Consider the following 18,439-nt stretch of genomic DNA (forward strand, 5'->3'; position numbering starts at 1 on the left):
ATTACTAAATATCAATTAACCACTTAAGCTCTATATATTTGGGCTATTTGAAATTAGCCGATCTACAAGCTCACAATGCGTCGCGATGCGACGCTTTGTGAGATTGTAGATCTGCTATTTTCAAAAGATTTCTAGACATTTTAGACATTATGATAACTTGTGAAACGGGACATTCTGCATAATGAGTACTTTTACTTTTGGTACTTTAAGTACATTTTGATACCAATACTTTTGTACTTTTACTCAAGTCAATTTTAAATTCTGTACTTTTATTTGTAACAGAGTATTTATGCATTGCAGTATTGATACTTTTACTCAAGTAAAACAATGGAGTACTTTTTCCACCACTGCATATCAGCTTACTCCTCAGATTACCTTCTTTACATCCATGGTTAGATGAGATTACATGTCCTTTATTGTCCACAAGGGAAATACATTTAGCTTGGTCAGTACAGACAAAATGATAAAATACTCAACAGTAAAAAAAAACACTACAGTAAAAAACGTTTAAAACATGCAGTAACTATATTTCTAAAATGCTATATACATTATTTTTAAAGTGTTATCTTTTTTTAAGAAGAGTCCGGGAATGTGCGTGCGTGTGTGTCTTAGGTAGGGTGACCATATTCTGAATTCCCAAAAAGAGGACACCCAACGAAAGCGGGTGAAGCGCGGTTTTCCCCCGGATTTGTAACTTTTGGGGGGGGGTTTTGGTACCTTAATTCGGTTAATTCGGTTAATTCTGGGCCTCTTTGAGGTACTGAAAAATATTGCTTTATAAATAATATATTTATGTATTTAATGATTAATCCAGGAGCTGAACGAGATCAATACAATGTTATCATCACTGCTGACTTTCTGCTTTGCTTCTGACACAATGTTTACAGTATCTATTAACTCAGCAAAAAAAACTAACAAAACTGAACAAATACTAAGTGGAAAAAATGGGTAAATGGGCCCATTTTTAGGTTTATATGGGTTGTGAGTAAATTTCCCCTTTTTTGATTTCCTACAATTTTTTAAAGATGATTTCAAAAGATTTTTACACACACACAAATATCAGAATTAAAAAAGGCAAACTTTTGTCAATAGTAATTCATAAAATCAAAGAAATTCCATTAAAAAAAAAACTTGATCATCCAGTCTCAGGTGGTACAGTATCAGGAGCTGGCGGATTAGATCTACTTACAATGCAGCTCCATGGTTAGTGAGGAAAGGAGCAGAGAGGCCACACTCAGCCACAGTGCCATCTTCATCCTGCTGTCTGCTCCTGTGTCTGCTGAAGCTCCACACGTAAAATGGTAAATGGTGCATTTATATAGCGCGCGCGCGCACACACACACACACACACACACACACACACACACACACACACACACACACACACACACACACACACACACACACACACACACACACACACACACACACACACACACACACACACACACACACACACACAGCTACTGGTAGACTTTGACTGACTTTGATAAGGATAAATCAATAGGCTGAGGTGAAGGATTTTTTATGTTTTTTTTGTTTTGCTTTCTACCCCTTTTTCTCCCCAATTTAGTTCAGGTTATTGTTGGACCTGCTGTTCAGGGCTGGACTGGGCATCTGGCATGCCCTGTGGGCTGACCATTAAAGAGAGAGTCCACCAAAAAAGAGAGAGAAAAACAGCACCGGGTCGGCTGGCTTACACTTTAGGATGTGGTGAGCACAACTGTATGCCTTCCTTATCCAACATTAAGCATGGATAATATATGACAGTCTTGTATCAAGGCTAGTTGCTAGCTATCTGAAGAATGTTAAACAGCAAACTCTGCATGGTGTGTTGCATGTAACTATATCTAGATATCTAAGGTAACAGGATAGGTGGCACTAGGGACATCTGGGCACAATTGGCTATATTGTCCAAATTGTTAAAAAGAAAAGATATTTGAAAAATGGTCATGGTCAAGTAATGTAATTAAAGTATACAGTACATGATGTGAACATGCACGGTACATCATTATCAGGCTGAATTGTGGCGACACTCTGTCTATGGGATGTTCAACCCTTTCTTCTGCTTTAACTTACAGACTCCATCTTAGGACTTGAATCGCTGATTTACAATTTTGTATTACGTTTATACTTTTGGAGCTATCCCTCTTCAAACCACATGTGGTATTTTCAGCTCAGTGAATGTATTAAAGGAACACTGCACTCAACGTTTTGCTGATCAACATGTATGGTTCTCAGTGGTAGAAAGTAACAAAGATCATTAATTGCATGAACGTGATGAGTCGTTTCCCCCAAACAATTCATTCATTCATTCATAATAAAAGGCTCATGCACTTAAAAAAAAAAGATTACAAACACACAATCTCTCTCTCTATTGAGAGAGAGTACGTTTTGCACCCTGTCCGTCTGTCCGTCCGTCTGTGTGTCCGTCAGTGAACACAGCTAAACTCCGTCACCGTTGGCTCGATTGCAGCGAAACTGTGCACACACACTCCCTGGATGGCAATTCAGAACCTCTGCCCCATATATTTTACATGGGCCTGTTATAGCACCACCAGGAGGCCGCTTTTTGCAGAACAAATGTTTTGACAGCACTCTTACAGATTTTGTCCTAACGTCACGCAAATCGGTATCTCTATAGTTAAATTAAACGAAAAAGGTCTTTCAGATTTTTCATATTCCATCCTGATTGGCTAAGAATGACTTCCAGAGTTTGCAAGAGTGCTTGGTTTTGACCAAGGCCGAGGAAGAAATGCCACTTGAACATTTTCAAATCAGCCTCATGGTGGCGCTATAACAGGCCGATTCGTATTTTTACCTGTAACTGCACCCATCTGTTTAAAACTTTGTATGTGCACTCCCTAGAGGCCAAGGAAAAACGTTTGCCCTGCATTTTTCACATCTGTGCCACCAGGAGGCCGACTTATGTAAAACACATTTTTGGATATTATACTCCTTCAGATTTTATCCAAATCTCACGCAAATCGGTACACATGCTCTCTATAGTCATGTGATCAAGACGGCTCTGTTTAATTTTTCATATTCCATATTGATTGGCTAAGATTGACATGTAAAGTTTGCAGGAGTGGCCCGTTTTCAACTAAATGCCGCAAATCGTGAACGCAGCATCCGATTGCATGAAACTTTGCACTACGTTGACGAACAAAGGCCACACTTTCAATATTGCCCTATTATAGTGCCACCAGGAGGCCGTTTTTTGCAACAAAAATAAAATCATATTACTCCTATACAAATTGTGTCCAAAAAACAACAACAGGTTTCTCAACAGTTTTTTTGTAGTATTAGGTGTCCTGAATAACATACTAAACGTTACCAAAGTTTGACCCCTGGAAAGGTGCAGAGGTGGACGAAGTACTCGACCCCAGTACTTGAGTAAGAGTACAGATACTCCCAGTCAAATTTACTCCACTGCAAGTAAAAGTATCTCAGTCAAAATTTTACTTAAGTAAAAGTACATAAATACATTCCCTGCCAATCCCGTAGATCTACGGGATATAAAATCCAACCGTTCACCGTCGATCTACGGGATAGGGTCTTTTCAGTGGTTTACGTTAGATTGGTCCCTCCAGCAGCTCGTGGGTTAATATTATTCCTCTAGATCAAAGTGAAAGTCACGTGATCCGGTCACGTGATCACACCAAACACGTTATTACAAAAGACTAAAGAGTCAAACAGATAATACACTCATGCTGACTATAATAACCCAACTAAAACATGCCTCAACAGCTATAGTACCCATTTAGTATAGACCATAGTTATTCATTCATAGTAGGCCTATTTAGGATGTACAGTAATTATTAAATGTGCACTCAAGCAAAGTTACTAGAATAGAATAGACTCTGCTTCTGATGTATTGTAGAATAGAATAGAATAGAATCTGTTTCTGTTGTGTTGTTTCTGTTAATGTTGTCTGAGCTATATAGCATTGATGAGCAAATACAGAATAAAATAGCATAAACATATTTTGGGGGATAAATACTAGTGCACATGAATTGCAACTCATATATGGGTTTAAATATGTAAAAAAAATATCAATAAACTGTCATACATTTGCATTTCTTGGCTACATTACTCTGTTTATCCAGAATTGCACTAACCAAAAACACTGATATTGTATAGCTAGTAGCTAGTTACTCTAATGATCAATTTCTCATATAATTTTCCATTAAAAGCCTTCAGCATGAATGGAGTTTGTGCATGGATGTCAGATTACTCCTAAAAGTATCTTCATTTGACCATTCTAGATGTGATACAAACATCTGACTCAAAGTATGAAAATCAATGCTGCTCTCTAGTGGCAAAGATTAAGCACAGCAAGGAATACTTGATGGTGAGTTCATTGGAAGCTCAGTCTCAATCTCTGTCCAAGGATTTGTGACTGGACAGTGAAGTGTAGGGTAATGATTTGACAAAATGTAAAGTGGGAGAATATACAGTAGCATGGTCATAGATATGGAGCTAATTTATAGAATGTGAAAAATTATTAACATAATGAAATATTGTTCTTTCCTCTGTAATGGTTAGTCTAGAGACGATTGATTGATTGATTGATTGATTGATTGATTGATTGATTGATTGATTGATTGATTGATTGATTATTATTGAAAATAAGGAACCTCCTACGGCCAGCATATGAGGGAGGATTTAAAATTAACTATAGAACTAAGCTTAGCAGGTAGTCCATTCCACAGAACTGCTGCAGAGTAAAAGCATCAATTATTATGGAACTCAACAGTCAGTTGTATGTTTGTTTACAGAAATACTGAGTTATTCTTCAATCCAAACAAACAAAAGAAACTTACGAAAACATTTCCCTTCAAAAACCCTAACCCTAACCTTTTTTTCTATAGAACCTTTCTCCAAAGTGCTTTACAGTGTGTTTTACACACGCAACGACAGCAGAGGCAACCATACAAGACATCAACATGCTCTTTGGGAACAGTCTTGCTCAAGGACAGGAGGACAAATGCAGGGGGAACCTTCCTATTCCCTAGCAGCTGTTCTACCTACTGAGCCACTGCAGCCCCTTCAAAACATGCAAAAGCTGGCATTATTATCATGTTGCAAACTTGTGTGCAAATATAATCAAAAGTGTGTAAAACACACACGCGCGTGACACACACACACACACACACACACACACACACACACACACACACACACACACCCCCACACACACACACACACACACACACACACACACAGAGTATAACGTGGTCAACTTCTGTCATGCTGTCTTGTCTGACAGCATGATTATTTCCTGTATAACTGTGCAAATGTGTTGCACATGGAAATGTGGTTGGTGGTCTGGCTACTTTCACGTATTAAGAAGTCCATAACACTTGCGCAGATCAGTAACACCTCTAGGACCCTAAGCATTTACGGTAATTCCGTGGACGGTGGGGTGTTCATTTTGTTTCACTCAGCGTTTTGCGTGTGTGAAACGGATTCCGTCCACCATGGCTTGCCAACTTGGCCGGCATGCCTGTTGCCACACGAAGCCGTCGGCTGCTCGACGTGGGCAGAACGCCTCGCGAGATTCAAGGCCTCGCTGTTTAAAAACACAAAACCAACTCAAGGGCCAGGCCTTTTCTTGAGTTTTCACAACTTAAAAGTATTAACCTGGGGTTATATATAAGAAAATATTGTTAATTCCATGAAATTGTGAATTCCAATAAATTCCATGCAAGCCTCAAGCATAGCATAAATCTAAATGTATTCTACATCATCATCTGTTGCACAGCTGTTGCTAGACAATCAACTACCAACTCCAGTGCAGTCCCTCCATGTTATGGGACATAAACAATGTGTGATTGCAGATATTTTCAACCTCTCCCTCTCCATGAACATACCATGACACATAATCAGTGATTCTGAATGATTGTTGATTCTGATTTGAAGCTGTCTGGATACACCTACTGTAAGAGGAGCTGGATAATGAACACAGTGTCGTGAAATATTGATCTTTGTTTAAGGCCAGAATGTGGTTCTGTTTCATGACATCATGCATTTATCATTGTGAGCTGTGATACATACAGAGACTACCATTTTAACTTTTTTATCTTATTGTATTGTTTGTCTTTTTATTATTACTAGGAATGTTGAGGAATATCACTGCCTATAATGCTGCTGCCAGCTGTATTGTATGTGTATGTGTGTGTACGTGACAATAAATAATATGTATTCTACATTTCCATACACACATTTCCTTCATGTGTCTCTGTGTCTTTCTCATCAAGCCTCCTATTAACAGTTTCAGGTGTCATGTGGTTTCTGTATCGGCTGGTGGTTATAAGTGTCTGAACGACTTTGTTTTTCTGATGCTGTAGTCACGTACAGGATGAGAAACAGGAACCCTAGTGGTAGCAGATCACTCAGTTACAATGACAGAAAAGTCAACGTTCCCAGGCCAGTCTCATCAAAACCAGATGAAAAGATGAAACATATCTTCATTTTATTTCCTATCATGATTATGAAAAATGCAATTTACTAAAACATAATATAATTCATAATATGAATACAAATTGACATGTTCAACATATTATTTAACTGCATGTTTGTGATTCTGCCCTTATAGACACAAATATGTTGTATAAGGTCACTGTCAGGTGGAAGCCTTATGTGCAAAACTGTTGCTTTTTTATTATAATTTTAATACCATTTTTAAATTGTAAAAACAGCAGATCTACAAGCTCACAACGTGTCGCAACTAGTTGTGAGCTTGTAGATCTGCTGTTTTCACTCTTGTATGGTGAGGGTATTAATTTACATACATACAAATCGTTTAAACATGGAGATACAAGGTTTCTGCCCGACAGCAACGATATACAGCACATCTCCAAAATCGCTTTTACTTCTGATCATAGGGGGCTCCACAAATGCAAAAGGTTGAACCTATGTCGTAGAAATACTATTTCAACCCGCTCGATCTGAAATTGCACATCATTAGTCATTGACCACTGGCATTATGCAGGGACTGATTAAGCAGATTTTTCACTTTCCCCAAATTCCCTTTCCTGGATATGGACTAGTTCATTGATGGATAATACGATTGTCAATCCATGTAAGTAGACAATAACATGCAAACCTCAGGCATAAAAGATGCACTTGCGCACAATCGTCGACACACTTTATTGTTCGTGTCTGCATGTTCATGCATGCATGCAACTGTAGACTGAAGTTTGTACGTGGGTTTTCTGTGGCTAAGATCATGATTTCCTCCTATGTCTGTGTAAGTATGTTGAGCATGGGAATGTGGTTGGTGGTCTGGCTACTTTGAGGTATAAGAAGCCCCTGACACTGACTGATCTCATCACTGATCACTGATCAGTGACACCTCAACAACATCTCTCATTACAACCTGGTGAGTTGATCTGATTAACAATTCGCATAATATCGTTGCTGTTGGGCAGAAACCGCCTATCTCCATATTTTAACCTTTTGTGTTTTATCGTAAATTAATGCCCTACTTGATCATACTACAGCGTCACACAAAAGTATCAAAAATAGCAGATCTTCAAGCTGGGAACGGGGTGCGAAGCGTCACGTTTTGAGCTTGTAGATCTGCTATTTTTGCCTTTTTTTTAAATCAAGAAAAGTAACAGTTTTGGACATATGAGGTTTCCAGGACAATATCAAACATTTATTGTTTGTATTTAATCTAGCCTCAATTTGATGTGTTTTTGTGTAATAAAAGCATGTAATGTGTGTGTTCCTTGTTACATGTGGAGATGAAGAAGATGATGCTGACCATTGTGTTGCTGAGTTTCTTCTCTTTCTGGATGCTGCCTGCAGACTCTAGGATGGTGAGTAGCACATTGTGGTGTTAATATCCACCTCAACTCATGGTGAAATGTGGAAACAAATCATCTGTTTTCACAACTCCACTATCAATGGCATTGTGAGAAGTCATCGCATCATCTGTAGAACAAAACATCACTTTTAGAGGTGCTTGGGTGGCACAGGGGTTAGATATCATACCTGTCCACCACCACGGACTCTACGGCAGGGGTCTGAATGTTTTTCAGGTCAAGGAGCCCTTAGTTGAGAGAGACAAAGCAGGGATTCATTCATTCATTCATTTATTCATTTTAGAGACTTGATGAGAGGCTTTCAAAGCTAGCGTGCCATATTTATGCACGGCAATTGTATGTTATAACATTTTTATATTTTCAATTATAAAATGACATTAGGATGCATAAAACAATAGAAGTACAAATAAAAAATATAATTACAGTGCAGAAGAGAAAGAAAAATAAAACAAACTCAATCAAAGGCAGTGGCAAACAGAAAGGTCTTTAGTTGTGATTTTAAAGAAATAAGAGTGGCAGCAGACCTGCAGTTTTCTGGAAGTTTGTTTCAGACCTTTCCCAGATGACCGGAGATATCTGGATGGTTTTAAAATATCGCACAAGATCAGAAATGTGGCCGTAAAATCATTCAAAGATTTATAGACCAACGGTAGTATTTTGAAATCAATTATTTGACACACAGGGAGCCAGTGTAAGGATTTAAGAACTGGAGTGATATGCTCCACTTTCTTGGTATTAGGACTCGAGCAGCAGCGTTCTGAATCAACTGCTGTCGTCTGATTGATTTTTTTAGGGAGACCTGTAAAGACACCGTTACAGTCAAGTCTAATGAAGATGGATGCATGGACACGTTTTTCTAGATCCTGCTGAGACACAAGTCCTTTAACCAGTAATCAGTGTGACTGTGGGTGCAGATCTCTGTTTAGTGTCAGTTTAGTGTAGTCATACTTAATGTTGGTGAGTTTACTGTTCAGACACCTAGAGGAATCACACAGTCAATTTAATAACATTTACTAGGTCACTGCTTCTCAACATGGGCTCTGGGGACCCCTAGTGGTCATTGCTGATAAATAGTTTTTTACTTATACCTGCCTTTTTTGGCAACGTTTGTATCTTTTTGTATCTTTATTTTTCTTAATTGTATTTTATGTATGTGTTTTTTTGTATTACTTTGAGCATTCATCACTACCAAAAATAAAGAGGGTTTATTTTTTGTAGTGCTTCATGGTCTTCAATGGACAGCAATGCAATATACAGTAAGATAAGAATAATAATGGACTGTAAATAAAATAAAATAAAATAAAATAAAATAAAATAAAATAAAATAAAATAAAATAAAATAAAATAAAATAAAATAAAATAAAATAAAATAAAATAAAATAAAATAAACAAGATATGATAAAAAAAATTGCACCCAGTGTGAGTAAGCGGTGCCTACTCTGTTTGATGAGTGTGTGCTGGTATTCAGGCAGTACTAGTCTATTTAATGTGTGGTTGCTGGTATTCAGCCAGTACTACTCTGTTTGAGTGTGTGCTGGTATTCAGATGGTATACTCTGATTTTCCTGATGTTCTGTCCTGAATGTTCCTACTGTCCTGATGTTCTGTCCTGATGTTCCTATACTGTATTGGTCTTCCTACTGTCCTGATGTTCTGTCCTGATGTTCCTGCTTTGTGCGCACATGTGCTTTGCCAGCCTGTGCGTGTGCATGTCTTTAAGTGGTGCATGTGTTGCACAGAGTCTCCTACATACATACAGACGCAAGACACACTCTAAGCGTCTTTAAAACAAGCTCCTCCTAAGCTTTGACTGCACTATCATTATTTATTTTATTATCTTGTTATAATGTATGCACTATTATTATATTGTATTGTTGCGTTTACACAGTCTTGTTGAACATGCTACACCAGCATTTGACTACGTATAGCTGAATGAGTAATAATTGACCAATAATGTCTCTTGAATCTTGAGGGTGTTTCAGGGGTCCCTAAGATGTAATGATTTATATTCTGTGACCAAATGGACCCTTACAGCTCTGAAACGGATCCATTCTGGTTCCTTTTGTAAACTTGAAATAGAAAAAGATTTTGTATCTCTTTACTAGACCATTTGGTTACCCAAATGACAACCATCAATCATCAATGTAAAATATATTTAAAAACAAAAGTAAATTGTTAAACGAGAGGGCCAAGCTGGTGCTAACATGAGACAGTTTCAGATAGTGTTTATTAATACATATCTATGTATTTTTCTTCCACTCCATTCAGATCCCCATGAGGTTCAATTCATCAGACCCCAAACACATTGCCTTAACAATTGCTGAAGATGCTGTGGATGACAAGTACGATGGCTGTGCCAAAGAAATGAATGACACTGTCTACAAGAAATACATGGTTAAGGAAAAGAATGAGTTCAAAAATGCCTGGTATGATGATGAAGTAGTACGTGAATGTGTATCAAAAGGATTGAAGTATCTGAATAAGCAGGACAGACAGGGAAGACGGGCAGGCTTTGACGAGGACCACATTGAAGCAATCTGTGTTTATACGGCTGACACTGGTAAAGACAATGAAAAGTTTTATGCCGAGTTCAACACAGCTGTCCGGGAAGACAGAAAAGATTATACCACCACCTCTTTCAAGTTCCACTCCTTGCATTTCCTGTTGACCAGGGCAATACAGATCCTTAATAAGAGTCACAAGTCACAGTGTCACAACACTTATCGAAGAACTAGAGATGACTTTATCGGTAAACAAAACCAAACAATCAGATTTGGTCAGTTTGCTTCCAGCTCTAAAAGTCCAAAAATATCGGACCTATTTGGGACAGAGACCTGCTTTGAAATTAAAACCTGTTACGGTGCTGACCTGAAGAAATACCCAGTATACAAAAACGAGAAAGAGGTGCTCATTCCTCCCTATGAGGTGTTCAAGATAAGATCAATCAAAAAGAAGGGTATCATGGAAAATTGTTTGCAGGTAATCTCACTGGATAGTGTTGGGTATTTCAGCAATCTGAATTGCATTTTTTTTTCGAAAACACCCACAGAAACACCCATAAAACACCCAGAAACACCCATAATACCCTTTAGTATATAGACCATAGTTATTGTACTATTTAGGATGTATAATTGTCGCTTTCAGGCAAAGATACGGCATTGCATCTGCTTCTGTTGTGTTGTTTCTGTTTATCTTGTCTGAACTGTTGTAGCATTGAATAAAATAAATTAAAATAAAATGAGAATACAATTGCAGCATAAAGATATTTTGTCTGTATTTCATTTTTTGTATAAATACATGGCATGAATTAGCAAGTATTGGCCACGATACTTTGTTCAAGATTCAAGAGGTTTTATTTTGTCATATAGTTTGCAGTGAAATGTTGTTGTGAGATCATACATCACAGACTGTGGTAACAATATTGATTATATTGTATTTGACATTTTTACCATTGAGCTAATAGAGCCTGCCTGCTTGCTCAGGGGATGAATTGAATCTTGATCATTAGGTCAAAATGTGTGTCAGATCCTGTGTCTAGGTGAGACATGACCTTTGACATGATCTAAATCAGTGGTTCTCAAACGTTTTTGTCTCAGGGCATGGCCTGTAAATAACTTTTTCATCCACGGCACCGCTGAATTGTACATTTTTAGAACCTTACATTTACAGTATGTCATATTATGGTACGTAAATATGTGAATCTTTCCCCCTGAGATACAGTATGTCATGAGGAAAACTTGAGAGAATATCCGTTTCCATTAGGAAAGATAAAGAAAATAAAGTTATATTTGATGTTTAACCACTTGAACCCCAGCATCCCTATTCTGGGGGGAGCGTTCACAAAACATAGCCGATCTACAAGCTCACAACGTGATGTGAGCTTGTAGATCTGCTATTTTTGGCAAAGAGATTTGGTGTAGAAAGATTGAAAAGAGAACGCATCAAGTACAGTGCAATTCAGGTCTGTAGCTATACCTATAGAGGTGGTTAAACTGCAAGTGATATAAATTCCAAATATTATCAAAGTATTCTGCGGCACCCCTAGACTTGCATCACGGCACCCACGAGAAACCCTGATCTAAATGTCTCAATAGAAGAGCAGGGAGACACAATACAACCACCCCAGTATAAGCTATATATTGTATTAACATACTCTCTACCATACAGATTGGACAAATGTATATTTTATTCATAAAGAAAGGTTAAATAGTGCCGCTTTAAGAAAAAAGTAAAACAAGGTTAAATTGAAATAAAAGAAAAAACAGCAGCATAATGTAAAGAGAATGTAGAGAATATGATGGGATAATAATTTAGGAACTGATATATTGGATATAGAGTTGGCCTACAACACTTAGTTCAAGGTTAAATACAAAGCAAACATATCAGTTAGCTCCTTGTTCATGGCTCTGAGGGAAGAAACTGTGTCTCTGTTTATCCACAATAGCACCAAAAAGACTGTAACTTATTCTTGTTAGCTACTAACAATTTCCATTTATCATATCATTTTACATAAAAATGTTTAGGCAGCAACATGCATGTTACCTAAATATTTACATGTTCATTTACATTTACATGATCACCATGGTGAACATGAAGGTTGTGCATGGATGTCAGATTACTCCTCAGATTATCCCATAATTATGGAGTTACATTTGTGTCTTTATCAACCAAACAAAAGAAAAACATTTGAGAGAGAAAAAATATAAACAGAGCAAAGAATAGTTTTGAATGAAAACGAATTAAAACAGCAAGCAAAAAATAATAATTTGTAAGCAAAGGAAATTATATAAACAGAACAAAAAAATATTTTTAATTAAAACAAATTAAAAACGCAATCAAAAAAATATATTTGCAAGCAAAAAAATATAAGATTTGAAAGAAAAGAAAAAAATTATTGAGAACAAAACTTAAAATTCAAGAGTAAAAAATAAGGAAAAACGGTTTAAACTACATAAAACTAAATACTTAGTAAAATGTTTGGGTAATAAAATGTGTTGTGCTAAATAAAATGTTTTTAATGTTTTTTTTCCTCATTTGCGAATGAAAGTTGTTTTTTTCTGATTGCAAAATGCCTTCTCTCTCAAAACCTATGTCTTTGGTCTTCATTTTTTTTCTCTCTCTCTTGGATTTGTTTGTGTGAGGGGTTAAAGTTCAGAAGGCGGGTCCTACGCTGATAGATGAAAGACACCTCTCCATTGGTCACTTGGAGTCTGAGTGACAGCTCCCCCTTCCTTATGTAGCTTGTTGAATGCAGGGATGTGTTACGGCCAGCATGGTTTTTTGATTGATTGAATTATTAGCAGTTTGCAAAAAAAACTAAAAAACATGAAAGTATAATGCAAGGTCAGCTAAGAGTATTTAAAACCCAAGAAAGATGACTTGTTTCCATTGGGGTCCTTTGTACTCAATTCATAGAGACATTTAATGACACAGATATACACTACTATGCAAAACATCATAAAAACAAAAACAAAAAAAATATGTACAGTAAACAGTTTGAGTAAACAGATTGATGGAATAATTTATTAACAGTAGGATGCAGAGGTACAATTGTACAATGATTGTTATAAGGATAACACAAAAAGGCTCGTTTCCATTGTGGTCCTCTGGGACTGAGGTCAGAGCTCCATTCCAGCTCTGGACGCTACACTATTCGTTACAATATTGAGCATTTTAGGCTATTAGCAATTCAGATGATTCCCTAATGTTAGGTTTCTGTTCTACTACAGTTTGTGATCTGTATTTAAAATTGTTGTATTGTTGTTACTGTTATAGTAGGCCAGTGGTTCCCAAACTTGGGATCGGGACCCTCAGAGGGGGTCCCCAGATTAGCTTAATGGGCAACATTGGTTTCTCTCTCAACAATAAACAAACCAACCTATACAGTATAAGTGTATACAGGGTAACACATTTCTAAAGTGACAATTTAATGACTTTTAAGACCTTTTTAAGGCATTGTGCGCTTGTAGTTCGGCTATTTTCACAATATTTATCTGTGGAACCGAGTCAAACTAAATCTAATGCCTGGGTCAGGGTGGGTGGTCCCCAGTTCAAGTATGATTATTTTGGGGGGTCCCCAGTTCAAATATGATTATTTTAGGGATTCACAGCCTGAAGCACACTATCAGACGAAACGTTTCCAAAGCAGTCTATCTGGAATGGGCCTGGCCAATAGGCCAGTCACTTCAGCCTTGCCTTAATTAGAATAACGAATATAACATAAAATAATGTAGCTTTATTTTATAATTTCAAAGGGTTCCGAGGCTGTGAATCCCTAAAATAATCATATTTGAACTGGGGACCCCCCAAAATAATCATACTTGAACTGGGGACCACCCACCCTGACCCAGGCATTAGATTTAGTTTGACTCGGTTCCACAGATAAATATTGTGAAAATAGCCGAACTACAAGCGCACAATGCCTTAAAAAGGTCTTAAAAGTCATTAAATTGTCACTTTAGAAATGTGTTACCCTGTATACACTTATACTGTATAGGTTGGTTTGTTTACTGTTGAGAGAGAAAACAATGTTGCCCATTAAAGTAATACTAGGTAACGTTTTCAACAAAACTAAAGTTAAATTGTATATCTTTTGCGAGTGGCAAAAGTTTCACAACACCCACTCCGTGAATTTCACCCCCGGAAGCCTTTTATTTATATATTTTCTATTGAACGTGTACGGGGGGGACTTTCCCGGGAAAATGACGTTCCTGGCCAACGTCATGACGTCGTGGCCGACGTCCTCAGGAACTACCGCAACGGTTTCCTGTTTGGCCAGGAACTACCGCGCTATTAACAAAAAGGAACCTCACGCTGATTTTAAGATAATGTAGGATTGGAAGATCGAAAAAGAACAGAAAAAGAAAGCACAGCTCATGGTAACTAATGCTCCACTGGCTAAGAGAAACGATCCGTAGATAGTATAAAACAATTAAAAGATCGCTTTTTGAAACGCTTCCGGCTTCCGGTGAAAACGAATGGAATTCTGGGTAATCGAGGACTAGGGAAATTGTATGCAGTGACGGTAGTGACCAGCAGAGGTTGCTAAAAATCGTTATTTGTGATTCTTGCATTGTACAACTTTAAGCTAATCTGGGGACCCCCTCTGAGGGTCCCGATCCCAAGTTTGGGAACCACTGGCCTGCTATAACAGTAACAACAATACAACAATTTAAAATACAGATCACAAACTGTAGTAGAACAGAAACCTAACATTAGGGAATCATCTGAATTGCTAATAGCCTAAAATGCTCAATATTGTAACGAATAGTGTAGCGTCCAGAGCTGGAATGGAGCTCTGACCTCAGTCCCAGAGGACCACAATGGAAACAAGCCTTTTTGTGTTATCCTTATAACAATCATTGTACAATTGTACCTCTGTATCCTACTGTTAATAAAGTATTCCATCAATCTGTTTACTCAAACTGTTTACTGTACATATTTTTTTTGTTTTTGTTTTTATGATGTTTTGCATAGTAGTGTATATCTGTCTGTCATTAAATGTCTCTATGAATTGAGTACAAAGGACCCCAATGGAAACAAGTCATCTTTCTTAGGTTTTAAATACTCTTAGCTGACCTTGCATTATACTTTCATGTTTTTTTGTTTTTTTTGCAAACTGCTAATAATAATAATAATCAAAAAACCATGCTGGCCGTAACACACCTCCATCCCTGCATTCAACAAGCTACATAAGGAAGGGGGAGCTGTCACTCAGACTCCAAGTGACCAATGGAGAGGTGTCTTACATCTATCAGCGTAGGACCCGCCTTCTGAACTTTAACCCCTCACACAAACAAATCCAAGAGAGAGAAAAAAAAAATCGAGACCAAAGACATAGGTTTTGAGAGAGAAGGCATTTTGCAATCAGAAAAAACAACTTTCATTCGCAAATGAGGAAAAAAAACATTAAAAACATTTTATTTAGCACAACACATTTTATTACCCAAACATTTTACTAAGTATTTAGTTTTATGTAGTTTAAACCGTTTTTCCTTATTTTTTTACTCTTGAATTTTTAAAGTTTTGTTCTCAATTATTTTTTATTTTCTTTCAAATCTTATATTTTTTTGCTTGCAAATATATTTTTTTGATTGCGTTTTTAATTTGTTTTAATTAAAAATATTTTTTGTTCTGTTTATATAATTTCCTTTGCTTACAAATTATTATTTTTTGCTTGCTGTTTTAATTCGTTTTCTTTCAAAACTATTCTTTGCTCTGTTTATATTTTTTCTCTCTCAAATGTTTTTCTTTTGTTTGGTTAATAAAGACACAAATGTAACTCCATACATAATGATCATGTGTTCATTTGGCTGTTCTAGAGGTGGTGCAAAGTAAACATCTGACTCAAAGTGTGAAAAGCAACGTTGCCCTCTAGTGGCAAGCATTACGCACAGCAAGGAATATTGATTGGGTTCAGTAGAAGCTCAAACTCCTTCTGTCAAAGGATTTCTTACTGGACAGTGAAGTGTACTGTAAGTACTATTAATGTGATAAAATGTAATGTGAGAGAATACACAGTAGAGCAGCATGCTCATGGAAATTTTCCTCTGTATGGTTAGTGATCACCCTACCCTGTGCCAATGTTGGCACCCATGCCTAAGGTTGCCTACCCATGCTGTACAGTATCACAGTTCACACTGCTATGTGCATAATGTCACCAAGCAGAGCCACCTCTAGCCTAAAGTTGTCTGACAGGATGTGTGTGACCACTTTTTATACTCCTTGTTTGAGACTGTGTGTGTGCGTGCCTGAGCGTCTGCTCGTAGATGAGTGTGCATGCCACTAAACAAACAATACAACAACCAAACAATAAAGAAAAGATACATTGAAATATAATGAAACACATACAATAAATGTTCTCTATAAAAATAACTAACAATAAGACAATAATTGAAAATAAGGAACCTAAGAGTGAAGAAAGAACTGATTGATTGATTGATTGAAATTTTTATTTGGCACAAATGCAAACATCACAATTACATTTATAATACTTTGTCTAAAAGGTCCGTCCAAATTATTATGGAACTCACAGCAGCTATATACCTACTGAGCCACTGCAGCACCTTCAAAACATGCAAAAGCTGGCATTATTATCAAGAGGATTGCATGTTGCAAACTTGTGCGCAAATATAATCAAAGGTGTGTAAAACACACACACATGTGCGCGCACACACAGTATGCACGCATGAGCACACACAAACACACACACACACACACACACACACACACACACACACACACACACACACACACACACACACACACACACACACACACACACACACACACACACACACACACACACACAGACAGACAAACACACACAGACAAACAGAGAGTATAACGTGGTCAAGTTCTGTCTGACAGCATGATTATTTCCTGTATAACTGTGCGAATGTGGTGCACATGGAAATGTGGCTGGTGGTTACTGGCTACTTTGACGTATTGAGAAGTCCCCAACACTTTTTCATATCATCACTGATCAGTAACACCTCTAGGACCCTAAGCATTTACGGTAATTCCGTGGACGGGGGAGTGTTTATTTTGTTTCACTCAGCGTTTTGCGTGTGTGAAACGGATTCCGTCCACCATGGCTTGCCAACTTGGGCGGTCGTTGCCACACGAAGCCGTCGGCTGCTCGACGTGGGCAGAACGCCTCGCAAGATTCAAGGCCTCGCTGTTGGCATGCCTGCCTCGTTTACCTTTTTAACAGTTTATTTAAATTTAAAAACACAAAAACAACTCAACGGCCACGGCTTTTCTTGAGTTTTCACAACTTAAAAGTATTAACTATAAGGATATATAAGAAAATATGTCTGAATTGTTAATTCCATGAAATTGTGAATTCCAATAAATTCCATGCAAGCCTCAAACACAGCATAAATCTAAATGTATTCTACATCATCATCTGTTGCACAGCTGTTGCTACACAATCAACTACCAACTCCAATGCTGTCCCTCCATGTTATGGGACATAAACAACTCTCCCTCTCCATGAACATACCATGATTCATGATCAGTGATTCTGAATGATTCTGATTCTGATTTGAAGCTGTCTAGATACACCTAAGAGCAACTTCATAATGAACACAGTGTTGTGAAATATTGATCTTTGTTCAAGGCCAGCCATGGTTCTGTTTCATGACATCTTGCATTTATCATTGTGAGCTGTGATACATAGAGAGACTACCATTTTACCCTTTTACCTTTTCATCTTATTGTATTGTTTTTCTTTTTATTATTAGGAATCATGAGGAATATCACTGCCTATAATGCTGCTGCCAGCTGTATTGTATGTGTGTACGTGACAATAAACAATAAATAATATGTATTCTAGATTTCCATACACACATTTCCTTCATGTGTCTCTGTGTCTTTCTCATCAAGCCTCCTATTAACAGTTTCAGGTGTCATGTGGTTTCTGTATCAGCTGGTGGTTATAAGTGTCTGAACAACTTTGTTTTTCTGATGCTGTAGTCACGTACAGGATGAGAAACAGGAACCCTAGTGGTAGCAGATCACTCAGTTACAATGACAGAAAAGTGAACGTTCCCAGGCCAGTCTCAACAAAACCAGATGAAAAGATGAAACATATCTTCATTT

This window comes from Gymnoscopelus braueri (assembly GCF_963280865.1).
Source record: "Gymnoscopelus braueri genome assembly, chromosome: 2".
NCBI lineage: Eukaryota > Metazoa > Chordata > Actinopteri > Myctophiformes > Myctophidae > Gymnoscopelus > Gymnoscopelus braueri.